This window comes from Neoarius graeffei, chromosome 7 (genome assembly GCF_027579695.1).
Source record: "Neoarius graeffei isolate fNeoGra1 chromosome 7, fNeoGra1.pri, whole genome shotgun sequence".
Lineage (NCBI taxonomy): Eukaryota > Metazoa > Chordata > Actinopteri > Siluriformes > Ariidae > Neoarius > Neoarius graeffei.
This window is the reverse complement of record NC_083575.1, coordinates 17,549,874-17,567,339: the sequence shown is the minus strand read 5'-3', so window position 1 is coordinate 17,567,339 and position 17,466 is coordinate 17,549,874.

Here is a 17,466-nt window from a genome sequence, read left to right as displayed (position 1 = left end):
GAGGACTCGCTTCATTTAATGCTATATATTCATTTGGCTTAATCCATGTTTCTGTTAAACACAGTACATTAAACTCCTGATCAGTAATGAGTTCATTAGCCATTAGCGCTTTAGATGTAAGAGATCTAATATTTAATAGCCCCACCTTTAGATCAAAGGTGCTGGCAGCAGCTGTACAGTCAGTCTGATCTAATTTTATATTGATTAGGTTACTGGAACAAACTCTCTGAAAATTTCTACCTTTTTGTTGAGCTCGGGGAACAGACACAGTCTCGATGTAGTGGGCCCTGAGTGACGACTCTGTGCAGCTAGCAGACAGTCGGTTTAGCCTGTTCGTCTGCTCCCTGGCCTTGGCTCTGGATTGTCAGAAATTAACTAGGCCTGTTCTGAGACTATGACCTATGCTGCAGGAAATGAGAGCAGCACCTTCCCGAGTGGGATGGATACCGTCCCGCCCTAACAGGCCAGCAGTGCCCTCAAAATTAGCCCAATTATCTATAAAGCCCACACTGTTTTCAGAGCACCACCTGGACAGCCAGCAGTTCAGCGACCATAACCTGCTGTAAGCTACATCGCCACGCCGCATTGGGATCATCTCATCTCATTATCTCTAGCCGCTTTATCCTTCTACAGGGTCGCAGGCAAGCTGGAGCCTATCCCAGCTGACTACGGGCGAAAGGCGGGGTACACCCTGGACAAGTCGCCAGGTCATCACAGGGCTGACACTTTTGCCGCTTTTCCACTACAAACGCGGCTGAGCCGTGCCGTGCTGAGTCGAGCTGAGTCGGGCTGAGCGGGGCTATTGAAGTTGCATTTCGACTACAACCGCGCTGAACCGTGCTGGCTGGAAGTGGGTGGACACATTGGGTGGAGTTAGCGAAAGTGGGTGGACGTCACGTGATGTCGTTAAGCAGGGCAAACAGTGACATCAGTGACAGTGGCGGAACAAGTCAGAGCCGGGCCGGGGGCGGGGCAAATGACCAGGCCCTTTATTAAAGCTTATCATAACATCATTTTAGGTTACAAAATGTCCGCAACTGCGGTGTTTACCAATTTCAACACTACCGGGTGCAACTATGTTATTTAGTAGTACATCAAGTCCTTCAAACGAACATGTAACTCAGAAACAAAAAACATTAGGATACTGTACATGGCTCATAATAAAACATCAATAGCCTATACTGTGCACATTATTTGAAGGGCATACGAATGAGCACTCAGAGGTTGCAACGGTGACAGGAAGAGTCAGAAATAAAAGGAGGGCGGTGCAAACCTCACTGAATGCACTGTGTTTACCAATTTCAACACTCCGGGGTGCAACCATGTTATTTTGTACATTAAGTCCTTCAAACGAACATGTAACTCAGAAACAAAAAAACATTCGGTGACATGGCGACATGGTACATGGCTCATAATAAAACATCAATAGCCTACTGCGCGCATTATTTGAAGGGCATACGACAAGCCTTGCGCTCCGCGAACTCGTCCACGATGCTCTGTCTGTCACTGATTCAGTGATCTTTTAAGCGGTAGTCTCACGACCCGGATAGTAAACAATAAACATGGAGGACATGGAGTCGTTAGTGTTGCTGGTCTTGGTGCTGTGGCTTGTTGTCACCGACAACGCCAACAGATACTGGTAAGAGCGTATAGATGAGGCGAGGCGCATAAGGCTTCAGAAATTCTCGTAATTCATAATTATTCTTCTTCCGGGTTTACGGTGTTTACAGATCCCAGCGTGCTCGCGGGGCGTGTGTGGGCATGTGAGGACACTCCTCCTCACCAATCAGTGCACAGGGGAGTGTCTGCTCACGCCCCCAGCCTCACTCGGCACGGTTTGGCTCGCTTCAGCCCCACTCCAAAACCGTGCGAGTTTTAGGGGCTAAGCAGGGCTGAAGCGAGCTGAGTCGTGCTGGTTTTTGGTAGTCAAAACGCGAGCCGTGTCGGGCTGAAGTGAGCTGAAGCGGGCTGAAGTGAGCTGAAAAAGGGTAGTGGAAAAGGGCCAATAGACACAGACAACCATTCACACTCACATTCACACCTACGGTCAATTTAGAGTCACCAGTTAACCTAACCTGCATGTCTTTGGACTGTGGGGGAAACCGGAGCACCCGGAGGAAACCCATGCGGACACGGGGAGAACATGCAAACTCCACACAGAAAGACCCTCGCCGGCCCCGGGGCTCGAACCCAGGACCTTCTTGCTGTGAGGCGACAGCGCTAACCACTACACCACCGTGCCGCCCCGAGTAAATCATACATGGCATATATATTTATTTATAAATCCTTATAAGGATTTATCCTTATATTTATAAGGATTTACTACTAAGACAGTGGTAAACTCTTATAAGTTCTTTACTGTTCTTTTTCGTATGGGTTCTATCTACCGAGGGAGTTTTCTGCCATCCTGCTTGTTGCAGTTTACATTCCTCCCAGCTGCAACAACAACGATAGGGACAAGGCACTGAGTGAACTGTACTGTGCCATCAGTGACCAACAGACAGCCCATCCAGAGGGACTTCTCATCGTAGCTGGAGATTTCAACCACGCAAATCTCAAAACAGTGTTTCCTCAGTTACATCAACGCACTGACTTTGCAACACGGGGAAACAACACACTGGACCTGATTTACACAACACCTGAGAAGAGCATACAAGGCCTCACCCCTCCCCCATCTTGGTGCTTCAGACCACATCACTGTTATGCTAATGCCAGCATACAGGCCGAAGGTCAAAGTCACCAGACCGGTCCAGAAGCAGGTATGGGTGTGGCCAGAGGGTGCTTCCTCAACACTTCAGGACTGCTTTAACATCACAGACTGGGACATGTTTAAGCAGGCAGCCACTTACAACCACCAGATAAACATCCAGGAGTATTCAGACACTGTTACAGCCTACATTAGTAAATGCATTGATGTCACAGACATTAAGACCATCACAGTACGGGCCAACCAGAAACCATGGCTGACGGGGGAAGTCTATCGGTTACTGAAAGCCCAGAACGGTGCTTTCAGAGCAGGTGATGAGGCTGGTCTGAGATCAGCAAGAGCCAACTTGTCCCGTGGCATCAGACTAGCAAAGAGGCAGTACAGCAGCAGCCCATCATTTCACTGACAGCAGAGACACAAGGAGCCTGTGGCAGGGGATACAGACCATCACGGACTATAAACCTCAACCACAGACCTGTGACAAGGACATCACTCTGCTGAACAGTCTAAACAACTTCTTTGGATGGTTTGAAGCCGACAACAGCATGCCTGCACAGAAGACACCACCCCTTCCAGATGACCAGGTGCTGTCCCTGTCTCCAGCCAGTGTGAGGAGTTCCCTCTCCAGGATCAACACCCGCAAAGCTGTAGGACCTGACAACATATATCGGGCCGATATTCTGCATTTTTAGGGTTATCGGTATCGGCCATAATTTCCACCGATATGCCGATAACATGCCTTTTTGCAGCCATTTCGTTCCTAACGCGACTGTCACTGCACGTCCTTTCCTGCACTCACCTCTCTGAGTTCAAGAACATGGTCCCGCCCACCACAACATCTGATTTGTTTGGCACAAGGGATACAGCCAATCAACACGCGTAGCTAACCGCTGTGAACTGTTTCAAGGCGGCCGTATGGGCACTCGGGCAGAAGCAGATCCCACTTCAAGGTAAGGACACGCTGCTTTTGCCGCAATAAGTCACAAACACACAAGTTGCAAAAGCACAACATTATATGTTTACTTTCTTCATCTACTACTCGTTAAAATTGTCCATTTGCATCTGTGTAGCCAGGCAAACTTGGCTTACGGAAGGAAGCACTTGAATTAGCCTACAACCAACTAGTCTCGCTGAAACTACATGTAACGTAGGCTGCAGTCATTTTTAAATCCCCGTCTGGAAACGTTGTGAATGTGTCAGTAGTTCTACTCGAACAATAGAATGACAGCCATACAGAGAGGTGGTCAAGGGAAGATGAAATAAAACGTAGTGTTTGTGTTCTGTAGGCTAGCGCAAGCCTACTGGCTATTTGTTATGGTGATGAGTAAACTTCATGACGTGACTCGTGCTCAAAAAGCGCATTGCACTTGTATATGTTAGGTAACGTTATAAAGCGCTATTTTAACATTTAAACAAGCCAGGTGTGATATGGTGCTAGCAGGCTATGTAATACTGTAGGGAGTTTGTCAGGACGCTTGTTGTGGGCTCAGTAATTAATTGTGTCGTGGATGCACACTTGCTTGGATAAACGGTAATGAAAGAAATACATCAATTAAACCCTTGACTTAAATATTCTTATGCTACTTCACATTGCGCTGTAATGTACTCCACTAGTATTTATAATTCTTGCGCAAGTGATTCGGAAAGCGATATACTCTTAAAGGAGCGGGGCCGCCCCCTCACTCCGACTTCCGTTCTCTGAACAGACTCTTAAAGGAGCAGCCGCAACTGTGCTTCCTTCACTACAATATAATCCTCCTAAATCGGGAATATTAGGCTTGGGCATTAAAAGCATTAGAATGTAGATGGTTACTTGTTAAGTTGTTACATAATAGGGAGTGATAGCCTACTTTATGTTTGATTTTACTTTTTAAAAAATGCTGCAGGCAGCTCCCTACACTTGATTTGTTATTTAAAAACTACTTGAAGTTGGTAAGTCTTACTTAGTTCTTAGTGTAAAAGAATCCAGAGTGTATTTTCATTTATTTTCCACTGAAAATGGTGAGCTGTAATATAGTAGGGAGTGATTTATTTTTTTTATTGGTGAATATTATTATTTTATTTCTCATTTTATTCTAACTAATGTTTGACTTTATTGTACAAATGTTGCTGGCATCTCCCTGGACAAAATTTCATGTTCAATTTTACAATTAAACATACATTTCATGGATATGAAGGTCTGTGTCAGTGTGTGCTATGTTTAATTTCATGTGAATTATAATGTTTACATTTATCGGTTGCACATATCGGTTATCGGCATCCCAATTCCATAATAATTGGTATCGGTATTGGCCCTGAAAAAAACATATCGGTCGATCCCTACACCCTGGACAAGTTGCCAGGTCATCACAGGGCTGACACACACAGACAACCATTCACACTCACACCTACGGTCAATTTAGAGTCACCAGTTAACCTAACCTGCATGTCTTTTGGACCGTGGGGGAAACCGGAGCACCCGGAAGAAACCCACGCGGACACGGGGAGAACATGCAAACTCTGCACAGAAAGGCCCTCGTTGGCCACGGGGCTCAAACCTGGACCTTCTTGCTGTGAGGCGACAGCGCTAACCACTACACCACCGTGCTGCCCAATTTTTTACAATTATTTATTTAAGTTAATTGTACTATATAAAAAATGTTTACAACACTTTACACTTTATACATCTTTTATCTTTGATAGACTTCACTGCTATACTGTTTATACCATCATATCTGCCATATTTATACTTACACTAAATTCTGCTCATACTGCCATATTTATTTATACTGAAAATTCTGTTTATATCGTGCTATATTGCCCTACTATACTGTCAGACTGCTGTTCCCGTTTACATTGTTCATTCTGTTTATATTGTCATTCGTCACACTTAAATTTATACCGTTAATTCTGTTCACACTGCCATATTTGCCATATTTATACTTTCTGGATTGCCACTGTCAGAATAGTTTTAGCTTGTGTGTGTAAATATACCCCCTTTTTTTCCAAGTTTATATCTTTTACCTATATTTTATATTTCATGTTGATTACTGTTTGCACCGCGAATAAGAGGGAAACACAATTTAAATTCTCTGTATGTCCTGCACATGGCATTATGGCATTATTGATAATAATGTTGATTTGAACTTGAATATGAAATACCTTTCAATCAATTTTGATGGCCTTGATAGTTTTATTGGAAATCTGTACTTCACAGAAGAGAATCTGTTTTCAAAGTTAAAAGGGTATAATTAAACAATAGTATTTTAACTTAAAGATACTTCCTTTGTGTTGATTCTACATTGTGATTTTTACATTTGAATATACATTATTACAAGCTTCAATCTTAAGAAAAAAAGTGATTATTAATCACAGCAAATTGTCCAATTAGTTAATGTTTTTAATTGATCAACAGCCCTAAATAATATATTGTTCAGTTTGAAATTCAAATTTACCTTAGAAATAAAAAAAGCTATTCTTTAATGCTATCATCCTTTGTTTTCTACTTGGAGTAATCCTGATGGAGCTCTATACGTATGTATACACATATGTGTATATATATTTTATATATGTATGTGTGTGTATACACTTATGTGCAAAATAATAGCAGTGTGTTTAAAACGACTGAGAAAAAGCTCAATCCTCATAATAGCATTTATTTCCATATACACAAAGGCACTGGGAGCACTGCACATTCAATTCCAAATTAGAACATGAACAAAATATCAATTTTAAACTGAAAATGAAGAAAAAAGAATAATAGGCTGTTCAAAAAAATAGCAGTGTCTGCATTTTCATTTACAAACTCGAATGTTTACAGTATAAACTGAAATTTGTTTACAGATTGAGCTTTCCTGTTAATCACTGAACTAACATTGAGTTGTATAACCTTTATTTCTGATAACTGCTTTACATCTGTGTGGCATGGAGTCAACTAACATCCGACACCTGCGAAGAGATATTCCAGCCCAAGCTGACGGGACTACATTCCACAGTTCTTCTGCATTCTTGGGTTTTGCATCAAAACCAGCATTTTTTACGTCTCTCCACAAATTCTCAATCGGATTGAGGTCTGGAGATTGGGCTGGCCACTTCATAAAATCAATCTTGTTGGTCTGGAAACAGGATGTTGCCCGCTTTCTGGTGTGTTTGGGGTCAATGTCCTGCTGAAACACCCATTTCAAGGGCATTTCTTCAGCATAAGGCAACATGACCTCTTCAAGTATTCTGATATATTCAAACTGGTCCATGGTGCCTGGTATGCGATAAATGGGCCCGACTCCAAAGTATGAGAAACATCCCCAAACCATTATGCTTGCACCTCCATGTTTTACAGTGTACTGCGGCTTGAATTCAGTGTTTATGGGTTGTCTCACAAACTGTCTGTGGCCTTTAGACCCAATAAGAACAATCTTGATCTCATCTGTCCATAGAATGTTGCGCCACTTCTCTTTAGGCCAGTCAATGTGTTCTTTGGCAAACTGTAACCTTTTCAACACGTCTTTTTTTCAGCAATGGTACTTTACGAGGGTTTCTTGCAAATAGTTTGGCTTCACATAGGCATCTTCTGAGTGTTGCAGTACTCATAGGTAACTGAAGATCTTCTTTGATTTCCCTGGAGCTGATCATTGGATGCTTCTTTTGCCATTCTTGTTATTCTATGATCTACGCGGATGGTAGTATTTCTTTTCCTACCTCGTGTTTCGGGTTTTGTTTGCCATTTTAAAGCATTTTCTCAAATGCTTTAAAATGGCAAACAAAACCTGAAACACGAGGTAGGAAAAGAAATACTACCAAATGTCATTTTAGCTGAGCAGCCAATTACAGTATTTTCTGCACTTCTTTATATGTTTTCCCCTCTCCAATCAACTTCTTGATCAAAGTTCTTTCTCCTTCGGTACAATGTCTGGAACGACCCATTTTAATCACTGAGCAAGGGCTAAAACCAGCAGGTACAACATTTGCTACCCTCCTTCTTTAAATAAGGGCCATAATTGACACCTGTTTCTTCACAGAATGAATCACCTCACTAATTGAACTCCACACTGCTATTAATTTGAACACACTCCTTTCATTAAATGAGTCAATTACACCCAATTAGCAGAGTGTATGTTGTGACTGTTGATTCTCTTGGCTGCCCATTGCTCGGCTACACCTATTTTTTCCCATGTTGTATTATCTTTTCTGCCAAAATCAGTAATTAAACACATTAGTGATGTTAGACTGCTATTATTTTGCACATAACTGTACATACATACGTGTGTGTGTGTGTAGATAGATAGATATACACACACATAATACACACAGTGCTCAGCGTAAATGATTACACGCCCTTTGAAAAGTAACATTTTAAACAATATCTCAATGAACACAAAATTTCCAAAATGTTGACAAGACAAAGTTTAATATAACATCTGTTTAACTTATAATGTGAAAGTAAGGTTAATAATATAAACTTAGATTACACATTTTTTTCAGTTTTACTCAAATTAGGGTGGTGCAAAAATGAGTACACCCCACAACAAAAACTACTACATCTAGTACTTTGTATGGCCTCCATGATTTTTAATGACAGCACCAAGTCTTCTAGGCATAGAATGAACAAGTTGGAGACATTTTGCAACATCAATCTTTTTCCATTCTTCAACAATGACCTCTTTTAGTGACTGGATGCTGGATGGAGAGTGATACTCAACTTGTCTCTTCAGAATTCCCCATAGGTGTTCGATTGGGTTCAGATCAGGAGACATACTTGGCCACTGAATCACTTTCACCCTGTTCTTCTTCAGAAATCCAACAGTGGCCTTAGATGTGTGTTTAGTCATGTTGGAAAAGTGCACAACGACCAAGGGCACAGAGTGATTGTAGCATCTTCTCTTTCAGTATAGAGCAATACATCTGTGAATTCATGATGCCATCAATGAAATGCAGCTCCCTGACACCAGCAGCACTCATGCAGCCCCACATAAGGACACTGCCACCACCATGTTTCACTGTAGGCACCAGGATTTTTCTTTGTATTCCTCACTTTTGCGACGCCATACAGTTTTGAAGCCATCAGTTCCAAAAACATTTATCTTAGTTTCATCACTCCAGAGTATAGAGTCCCAGTAGTCTTCATCTTTGTCAGCATGGGCCCTGGCAAACTCTAGGTGGGCTTTTTTTTTTGTGCCTGGGCTTTAGGAGAGGCTTCTTTCGTGGACGGCATCCATGCATGCCACTCCTTTGCAGTGTACGCCGTATTGTGTCACGGGAAATAGTCACCCCAGTTTGGCTTTCTATTTCCTTAGATAACTGCAGTGAACTTGCATGCCGATTTTTCTTCAACCCTTCTCATCAGAAGACGCTCCTGTCGAGGTGTTAACTTCTGGGGACGACCTGGACGTCTCTGTGAGATGGTTGCAGTTCCATGTTTCTTAAATTTTTGTACCACTTTTGCTACAGTATTTTGACTGATAAGTAAAGCTTTGCTGATCTTCTTGTAGCCTTCACCTTTGTGGTGTAAAGAAATTACTTTCTTTGGGGAATTCTGAAGAGACAAGTTGAGCATCACTCTCCGTCCAGCACCCAGTCACTAAAAGAGGTCATTGTTGAAGAATGGAAAAAGATTGATGTTGCAAAATGTCGCCAATTTGTTCATTCCATGCCTAGAAGACTTGGTGCCGTCATTAAAAATCATGGAGGCCATACAAAGTACTAGATGTAGTAGTTTTTGTTGTGGGGTGTACTCATTTTTGCACCACCCTAAATTGAGTAAAACTGAAAAAATGTGTAATCTAAGTTTATATTATTAACCTTACTTTCACATTATAAGTTAAACAGATGTTATATTAAACTTTGTCTTGTCAGGGGGTGTACTCATTTACGCTGAGCACTGTGTGTGTGTGTGTGTGTGATATATATACCCCTTTTGAGTCTGGTTCCTCTCAAGGTTTCTTCCACATGTCGTCTGAGGGAGTTTTTCCTTGCCACCGTCGCCACAGGTGTGCTCATTGTGGATAGATTAGGGATAAAATTAGCTCATATTTTAAGTCGTTCAAATTCTGTAAAGCTGCTTTGCGACAGTGTTTATTGTTAAAAGCGCTATACAGATAAACTTGATATATACACACGTGTGTGTGTGTGTATATATATATATATATATATATATATATATATATACACACACACGTGTATACATTTTATATATACATATACACACACATATGTGTGTGTGTGTGTGTGTATGTATATATAAAATGTAAGATTATATATGTACAGTATGTGCGTATATATACACATCAGCTTTTGAGAACAGAATATCGCAAAAGCCAAAGCTTTTACTCTCAAAGGGCTCTGACCTAAATCTTGCCCCTCCATGTCTCATCAACCCCACGGACATCTAGTTACAGAGGTATCTGCACTCTCATTTATACAGTGATGCTTATTATTCTTAAAACAATATCTGAAGTGTTATTTGTAAAATAACAAAATATCTTGCTCTAGACTTTCAAACAAGATTTTACTGTAAGATTTTATTTTAATTTATCTAATGGGGGCTGGTACAGTAATTACAAATTCTAACAGAATCAGCACATTCCAGTTGTAGCTATAGTCATATAGTAACTATAATCATTCTTTTAATAATAATTTCAATAAACGGTTTATGTTCAGTTCCCTTTTCATTAATTCTTGATTCAAAGGCACAGCTGAGTCATACAGGTTGATAAGTGGGTAATGGACAATAACAATTTTATCCAAAATAGTTTTTCCTGCCTTAGTCGATTTATTTCCATTTCACGTGAGTGCAGCTGTTGTAAAGTTCAATGTATGTGTGTCTGTGTAAGTAACTCTCTTGAACTGTAGGGTCATTTCTACACTCTGGTTCCACGGTGACATTTTGCACAGGACTGTTTCTTTGATAACAGAAACACAGCTACAGCATTATTATTATTATTTGGGCCCGAGCACCATTCGGTGTCAGACCCTATTGTTTTTCGAAGGATTATTATTAGGGGCCAAGCACCATTCAGTGCGAAGACCCTATTGTTTTTCGAAGGATTATTTTACTTATTATTATTACTATTATTATTATTATTATTATTATTCTGCCATGTTTGGCCTTATTTGAGGCATTTCCCATGCATGAAAACTCATGAAATTTGATACACACATCAGTCATTGTCACCACTACTCAGCCACAGACTTTTGGCCCCGGGCATGGCCCAGGGACTTCATAGCACCCCTTTTTCCATTTCCCATTGAAATGAATGGGTAGAACTTTGGAATGATGTCATAAGGCCATTTGGAGTGAAATTACACATGGTCATTTTTTACGTACTCCTCCGAGACAGTTCAACAAATTCATGTTAAACTTTGCAAACATGATGCCAAGATATTGCTGAAGTTGAATTGCGAAGGGATTTTTGATATGTTGTAATATGTTGAAATATTATAACATATAATATGCCACGCTCCGGTTTCCCCCACAGTCCAAAGACATGCAGGTTAGGTTAACTGGTGACTCTAAATTGACCGTAGGTGTGAATGTGAGTATGAATGGTTGTCTGTGTCTATGTGTCAGCCCTGTGATGATCTGGCGACTTGTCCAGGGTGTACCCCGCCTTTCGCCCGTAGTCAGCTGGGATAGGCTCCAGCTTGCCTGCGACCCTGCAGAACAGGATAAAGCGGCTAGAGATAATGAGATGAGATGAGATAATATGCCACAATATTGCTGAATGTTGAACTTGATATCTTGTAATATGATTCTGATACTCTTTAGCCGTTATGGGCCTGTCTGGTATAGCGCCACCAACTGGCCAAGGAAAGAATAGGGTTTTGAATATGTGTGTTTTGACACGAGTTTTAACATGCTCCTCCTAGATGGTTCATGAGATTCATGTGAAATTTGTTATACATGATGCCAAGATGTCACTGATATTAAATTGTGAAGGGATTTTTGATATCTTGTAATATGTTGAAATGGCCTTATGATTTTAATATTTTGCCACATAACCAGGAAATGTGTCAGAAAGCCACAGTGCATTGACTGTATGGTCGGACACTTCTTACTTCAATAGATATTATGATTATTATGATAACCTGACGCCCAATGGGCCTGCCTGTTATAGCGTCACCACCTGGCCAAGCAGGATATGTGCCAGAAATTGGCAATGCCTTAACTGATTGATCTGACACTTTACAAAATATTGTGTATTATGATTGTGATGATATTCACATGTGTAATTCATATGCCTAGCACAGCACCACCATCTGGCCAAGCAGGAAATGGGGAAAAAATGTTCAATTCATTGATGGACTGATATGAAACTTTACAAAATATTGGATATCATGAGTCTGATGATATAGCATATACAATTCTGTGCACACTCATACACACAGTCATATGCATATTTATGCATACACACATACAAGTATGCACTCACATGCACATGCAACATCTATGAGCACACTCTCTTTCACACACACACTTTCTCTCTCTCTCTCTCTCTCCCTCTGACAAACAGACACACACACAATAATAGCGGACGTCCAGCAGAGCACCATACCTAAGAAAAAATGGTAAACCCATCGAGTCGATTTTTTTGTGGTTTGTACATGTACCACCAGTCATACACACAGCCTAGTGGTCAGTGTTAGTAATTACCAGTCATACACACGGCCTAGTGGTCAGTGTTAGTAATTACCAGTCATACATACGGCCTAGTGGTCAGTGTTAGTAATTACCAGTCATACACACCGCCTAGTGGCCAGTGCTAGCCAGTAAAGAAATAAAACAAAAGAGACTGGCTAGGATATAAGAAAATTCTACAACCCAGAAACAGATGGGAGCTGCGCTTTTAGGCAGTGCCTAAATCTATATATTGGTGACCTGCCATCATTGTGCATTTTGTTGCAGACATATGAAAACTCTGCATGTACACACACACACTGCAGACACAGGAAAGCTAAGATGACTTAAGATTACAATGTGAGATAGAGATAAGGAGGAGACACGTATAGTTTTGTACATATATAAATGTACATTTTCACACCACAGAAACACACACACTTACAGTCTTTGTCTGTCTATCTCTCATCCATCAAGCAGTCATGGCATTTGCAACATGCACATCACCTTTGAACATTTGATGAATATGACGTGACTGTTTTGTTGGGTGGCGGAATGTCCTGGGTTGCGGAACCACACGTGCGAGGGCCTGTCAAGGCTGCTAGTGGCTTTATTATTATTTATTATTATTATTATTATTATTATTATTAAAAACTCTCCACAGCTTAATATATCCTAAATTATTCATTCTTCTGCTACTAGAACTTATTTCTTTCTGAATATGTCTGCATTTTGGTGTTATGGTTTTGTGGATTTATGATAATTATGCTGCTTCACCTATTTTAAATAAATAAATAAATAAATAAATAAACTTCATTTTGTCCTCTCCAAAATAAAATAAAGCTCTGGGCAAGTGGAATTGTTTTTTGGGCAAATATGTTTTGGGAGCTTCTTGCCCATTGGGCAAGTAAGACTGGGAGATCTTTTTCGAGGACTGCATTTGGAGTTTGCCCAACAAGCATGTGGCAGACTCCCCAAACACCTGGAAGAAGATTTTCTGGTCAGATGAGACTAAAATTGAACTTTATGGTCATTGTGGGAAACGCCATGTGTAGCTCAAACCCAACACTTCTCATCACCCTGAGAACACCATTCCTATAGTGCATGGTGGTTTTTCATCTGCAGGGACAGGAAAGCTGGTAAGGATTGAAGGAAAGATTGATGGCACTAAATACAGGACAATTCTGGAGGAAAACCTATTTGAGTCGGCCAGAAGTTTGAGACTGGGATGAAGGTTCACGTTCCAGCAGGACAATGACCCTAAACATACTGCTAAAGCTATAGGTTTAAAGGGAAACATTTAAATGTCTTAGAATGGCCTAGTCAAAGCCCAGATCTCAATTCAATTGAGAATCTTTGGCATAACTTGAAGATTGCTGTATGCCAACCCAATCCATCTAACTTGAAGGAGTTGGAGCAGGAATGGGCAAAAACCCCAGTGGCTAGATGTGCTAAGCTAATAGAGACATACAGTGGTGCTTGAAAGTTTGTGAACCCTTTAGAATGTTCTATATTTCGGCATAAATATGACCTAAAACATCATCAGATTTTCACACAAGTCCTAAAAGTCGATAAAGAGAACCCAGTTAAACAAATGAGACAAAAATATTATACTTGGTCATTTATTTATTAAGGAAAATGATCCAATATTACATATCTGTGAGTGGCAAAAGTATGTGAACCTTTGCTTTCAGTATCTGGTGTGACTCCCTTGTGCAGCAATAACTGCAACTAAACGTTTCCGGTAACTGTTGATCAGTCCTGCACACCGGCTTGGAGGAATTTTAGCCCATTCCTCCGTACAGAACAGCTTCAACTCTGGGATGTTGGTGGGTTTCCTCACATGAACTGCTCGCTTCAGGTCCTTCCACAACATTTTGATTGGATTAAGGTCAGAACTTTGACTTGGCCATTCCAAAACATTAACTTTATTCTTCTTTAACCATTCTTTGGTAGAATGACTTGTGTGCTTAGGGTCGTTGTCTTGCTGCATGACCCACCTTCTCTTGAGATTCAGTTCATGGACAGATGTTGTGACATTTTCCTTTAGAATTCGCTGGTATAATTCAGAATTCATTGTTCCATCAATGATGGCAAGCCGTCCTGGCCCAGATGCAGCAAAACAGGCCCAAACCATGATACTACCACCACCATGTTTCACAGATGGGATAGGGTTCTTTTGCTGGAATGCAGTGTCTTCCTTTCTCCAAACATAACACTTCTCATTTAAACCAAAAAGTTCTATTTTGGTCTCATCCGTCCACAAAACATTTTTCCAATAGACTTCTGGCTTGTCCATGTGATCTTTAGCAAACTGCAGATGAGCAGCAATGTTCTTTTGAGGAGCAGTGGCTTTCTCCTTGCAACCCTGCCATGCAAACCATTGTTGTTCAGTGTTCTCCTGATGGTGGACTCATGAACATTAACATTAACCAATGTGAGAGAGGCCTTCAGTTGCTTAGAAGTTACCCTGGGGTCCTTTGTGACTTCGCCGACTATTACACGCCTTGCTCTTGGAGTGATCTTTGTTGGTCGACCACTCCTGGGGAGGATAACAATGGTCTTGAATTTCCTCCATTTGTACACAATCTGTCTGACTGTGGATTGGTGGAGTCCAAACTCTTTAGAGATGGTTTTGTAACCTTTTCCAGCCTGATGAGCATCAACAACGCTTTTTCTGAGGTCCTCAGAAATCTCCTTTGTTTGTGTCATGATACACTTCCACAAACATGTGTTGTGAAGATCAGACTTTGATAGATCCCTATTCTTTAAATAAAACAGGGTGCCCACTCACACCTGATTGTCATCCCATTGATTTAAAACACCTGACTCGAATTTCACCTTCAAATGAACTGCTAATCCTAGAGGTTCACATACTTTTGCCGCTCACAGATATGTAATATTGGATCATTTTCCTCAATAAATAAATGACCAAGTATAATATTTTTGTCTCATTTGTTTAACTGGGTTCTCTTTATCTACTTTTAGGACTTGTGTGAAAATGTGATGATGTTTTAGGTCATATTTATGCAGAAATATAGAAAATTCTAAAGGGTTCACAAACTTTCAAGCACCACTGTACCACAAGAGACTTGCAGCTGTAATTGTAGCAAAAGGTGGCTCTGCAATGTATTGACTTTGGGGTTGAATACCTATGCTTACTCCAGATTTGTTTTTTGTTTGTTTGTATTTTTTCATCTTCTTGTTTGTGTCACAATAAAAAAAATTGCACCTTTAAAGTGTGTGCGCATGCGTGCGCGCATGTTTTTCTTTGTAATGGGATGCATCCTTTTTTACACTGTTAATGTTATCACGGATAGCCCACCCAGCATGTATTATGTTTGTGACATTATTTGTAACTTAATATAGTAACAGGAAACTGATCTTGGACATTTGATTATACATTTATAAACAGCTAAGGCAACAAAGAGGACATGGATAAGCAAAGCTGTGTGGTTAATCCATTCATCTCCCGTTGTGTCCTTTTTTACACTGTTAATGTTATCATGAATAACCCACCCAGCATGTGTTATGTTTGTGGCATTATTTGTGACTTAATATGGCAGTGTCACACTTTTATACACAAAAATGCATTTTGCCTATTTAAAAAAAATAAATCTTGCTTTTGTTCATCGCATCTGAAATTTAGTTCAGAGTTCTGAAGATGACACACCATGTCCTCTCATTCCTCAGTAAGTGAAGACAGGGAGATAACACTATCCAGCCTGAACTTTTAAAATGATAGTGATAGCTGAGTTGTTTGCGCCGAGTCCTTTTTTCCCGCGAGTGCTGGCGTTAATTACTAATCCTTTTTTTAAACTTTTTTCTACAAATAAATTTCCAGTATCTTCTTCATTTTTATTGTACTGTTGCTTTCCTTTTTGTACTTTTCACTTTCTTTTTTCCGTTTTTTTTCCCGGTTTTTCTCTTTCTTTTTTCGGAAGAACGCAGAGACCGGAAGCTTTCTTTTTCTCTACTCCTGTGTAAAGACCACAAGTGGAGGCCATCCACATCGGATCTGCTTTAATATCAACAGATCTTCGTTGAAGGTACGTGAATCTTTTCATTATGGCACACCTTCTGCCTGTTCAGTGTGCTGAGTGCAGGATGTTTAGTCATTCTTCCTCCGTCGCTAGCGATAGCTTTATTAGTTTTATTTGTGATAAGTGCAGATTAGGTAGCTCTGACGGAGAAGATTACAGTGCTAGAAGCGCGTGTCCAGGCTTTAGAGCAGGTTAGTGAGCGTGAGAACAGTGTAGCTTCTGTAGGGGAAAGTCTGGATGCCCTAGGTGGAGTTAGTAATCCCCCAACTCCGGCATTAGAGCCCTTACAGCAGGGTGAATGGGTGACGGCTCGGCGGCATAAGCGTAGAGCCAAAGCTACCGCTGAGGCTCGCCCACGGGAGCACCACTCCTCTCCGCGACACGTGCCGAACAGGTTTGCTCTCCTTAGTGATGCACCCACTGAGAAACCTGAAAGAGCTCTGGTTATAGGGGACTCTATCATACGGCATGTGAAATTAGCTCAGCCTTTAGGGGCACCAGCAGCTTTAGTCAGGTGTATTCCGGGAGCCAGGGTGCCGGACATAGCAGGTAATCTTAGGGTCCTGGGCAAGCACAGGTTCTCAAAGATAGTTATTCATGCAGGAGCTAATGATATAAGCCTTCGTCAGTTCGAGGTTACTAAGAGTAACTTTGTAGAGGTGTTTAGATTAGCAAAGGCAATGTCTGATGCCGTAGTATGCTCTGGCCCCATCCCAATGCGGCGTGGCGATGTAGCTTACAGCAGGTTATGGTCGCTGAACTGCTGGCTGTCCACGTGGTGCTCTGAAAACAGTGTGGGCTTTATAGATAATTGGGCTAATTTTGAGGGCACTGCTGGCCTGTTAGGGCGGGATGGTATCCATCCCACTCGGGAAGGTGCTGCTCTCATTTCCTGCAGCATAGGTCATAGTCTCAGAACAGGCCTAGTTAATTTCTGACAATCCAGAGCCAAGGCCAGGGAGCAGACAAACAGGCTAAACCGACTGTCTGCTAGCTGCACAGAGTCGTCACTCAGGGTCCACTACATCGAGACTGTGTCTGTTCCCCGAGCTCAACAAAAAGGTAGAAATTTTCAGAGAGTTTGTTCCAGTAACCTAATCAATATAAAATTAGATAATACTGACTGT